Source organism: Nannospalax galili, unplaced genomic scaffold (genome assembly GCF_000622305.1).
Source record: "Nannospalax galili isolate Female #2095 unplaced genomic scaffold, S.galili_v1.0 scaffold50, whole genome shotgun sequence".
In the NCBI taxonomy this organism is placed as follows: Eukaryota; Metazoa; Chordata; class Mammalia; order Rodentia; family Spalacidae; genus Nannospalax; species Nannospalax galili.
Genome location: NW_008328749.1, coordinates 1,435,629 through 1,438,302, shown reverse-complemented (window position 1 = coordinate 1,438,302; position 2,674 = coordinate 1,435,629).

Here is a 2,674-nt window from a genome sequence, read left to right as displayed (position 1 = left end):
CCTGTCTGGCTTTGTTGTTTGTCGAGTAACTTTTAGTTATGTATATGTAGGGCAGGCATTTTTTAATGTTCTGATATTTAGCACAGAGGTGAGCATGAAATAAGTCCTAAAGAAGTACAAATTGGGTAAAAGAATAAGTGAATGGGTCTCTAGGTGTTTGACTCTCAAAGTTAACAAGTAGTTTATAGATCCTTTCTTATATGCTAACATCCTAGATACAGGGGATCAGAAGTAGGACATGGGGATGGATTAAGAACTTGATGTTAACTCAGATATAAAGAATTCTATGACTGATGAAGGTTGTCTGCAATGCTCGCAAGATGGACAGTGGCAGCACAATTTCCAACAGCTACCATCTCTAACACAAGGAACTCTACAGCACTACCTGCCCACTAAGATGCTCTGATTAACCAGTTAGTCTGGTCATTTCCAATCCCTAACAAACAGATATTTTGAAAGACTAAAATAACTTGGAAGAAAAAAGTATCATAACTAAAATAGCATATAAAATGAGCTGTTTAAAAACATCAAAAAGTTAAGCAAAGCCCTTTCTTCGTCTTCTGAACTAAATTAACCATAAGTAATTAAACAACTTGTGACATCCAGTATTTCTCAAAGCTCTATACTAATAAAGCAACATTAAAAAAATTCTATGAACAAGAAAAACTCTGACAAACATAAAAAGTCTCTGGATATTTTATAGAGATGAATATTTGCTAATACTGCTGGCACCATAATATTTTCAATCAGAAGGCCCTGAGACACTGAGGCTCCAAAAATTAGACTGAGAAAAAGTGAGAATTTCTTAAGGATCCATCAAAATGCTGGAGTTCTCTAAAATGGCTCTAAAGGAAGAGCTCCTTGCCTTGTATAAGAAAAGAACTGGAAGTCTGAAATAAAGTAAAGGAAATTTCCATTTGTTGCTAACTCATGCAATTCATCACTCTAAAACACTTCCTGAACACCTGCTATGCATGGAGCTATTCTATATAGCAAACAACAGTTAGAAGATGTAAAGCTGATAACTTCATGGAGCATGCAGAAGACACCTGAACACCTGCTATGCATGGAGCTTTTCTATATAGTAAACAACTGTCTTGGTTTGTTTCTCCATTGCTGTGACAAAACACTCTGACCAATACCAACTTGGGGAGGAAAGGGTTTATTAAGCTTACATCTCCCAGGTCACAGTTCATCAGGGAGCCCAAGGTAGGAACTCAGGGCAGGAACCTGGAAGCAGGAGCTGGAGCACAGGCCATGGAGGAACACTGCTTACTGGCTTGCTCCCTGGCCCCTGCTCAGCCTGCTTTCTTAGGCAATACAGGCCCACCTGCTCAGGGGTGGCGCCACCCACAGTGGGCTGGACCATCCCACATCATCAAGAAGATGCTCCTCAGACAGGCCATAGGCCACTCCAATAGAGGAAATTCCCCAATTGAGGCTCCCTCAACCCAGGTGTGTCAAGTTGACACTAAAGCTATCCAGCACAACAACAAAGAAGATGTAAAGCTAATAACCTCATGGAGCATGCAGAAGACAAGCCATAGACTAAATATGTAATCCAGGAAAGGGGATGAGGAATGTTTAAAGGGATGAGTGCGACACATTTGCACATATAGATAATAGTGACAGACATAAAATAACACTTGATTAAAAACCTAAATGAGGAAGAGAGAAAAAAAAAAAGCAACCACACAAGCAGAAGAACTAGAAAGTACCAAAGTCTGAAGGGAGGATATACCTGTCTATGTAGGAAAGGGACACCAATATACCTGGAAGAGAGTGAAGATGGGAAGAGACGAACCAGAAGTGAGGTCAGAGAGATGGTAAGGGATAGATTTCATAAGATTCTGCAGGCTTTGGTTTTCCTTCTCAGTGATATACAAAAGTTACTGTACTGGGCTGGAGGGATGACTGACTCTGAGGTTAAGAGCACTGGCTCCTCTTGCAGAGGACCCCGGTTCAGTTCCCAGCACCCACATGGTGGCTAGTAACTGTTGGTAACTCCAGTTCCATGGAGTTCGATGCCCCCTTCTGGCCTGGCCTCTGAGGGTAGTGCACCACACAGATGCAGGCAAAACATAAAATAAAAATAAATAAATGAAAAGATGAAAGTGTGCTAAATTGATACACATCCTCCAAAAGAAAGCCTCTTCTCATGCACTCTCTCTTTCTTCATGAAGAATAGTGAGAAAAATGAAACTTCTAAAGCATCTGAAAAGCATCATAATATTTAATTAATTCCTCTTATTGACTGAGGCATACTAGGAGTCCAATGAATGGAGCTTACAGTCTCTTTGAAGACGCAGTATGAATTGGTAATAATAGGCAGAGCAAGAGCTGACAAGCTTCTGATTGATACCAACTTGATAGTAAATATAGTAGACTTGTGAGGACCATGTGCTCCCTCTAGCAGCTGGTCAGCTGGGCAATGAAGCTCACAGACAGCCACAATAACAATGGATGTGGCTGTGTTTCAATAAAATTTTACCCAAACAGGTACATCAGAATAGGTCCATGACCTTAGTTTTAGCAACTACAGTGCTACAGAGATATATAACAAGGCAATGGAATATATAAAAATCTAACACCTCACTTACAAAACAACCATTGGCTTAGCTCAATGTCATTAAAGAGTTTGCAAAACTACTATTTCGGTTTCATTGAGTATATA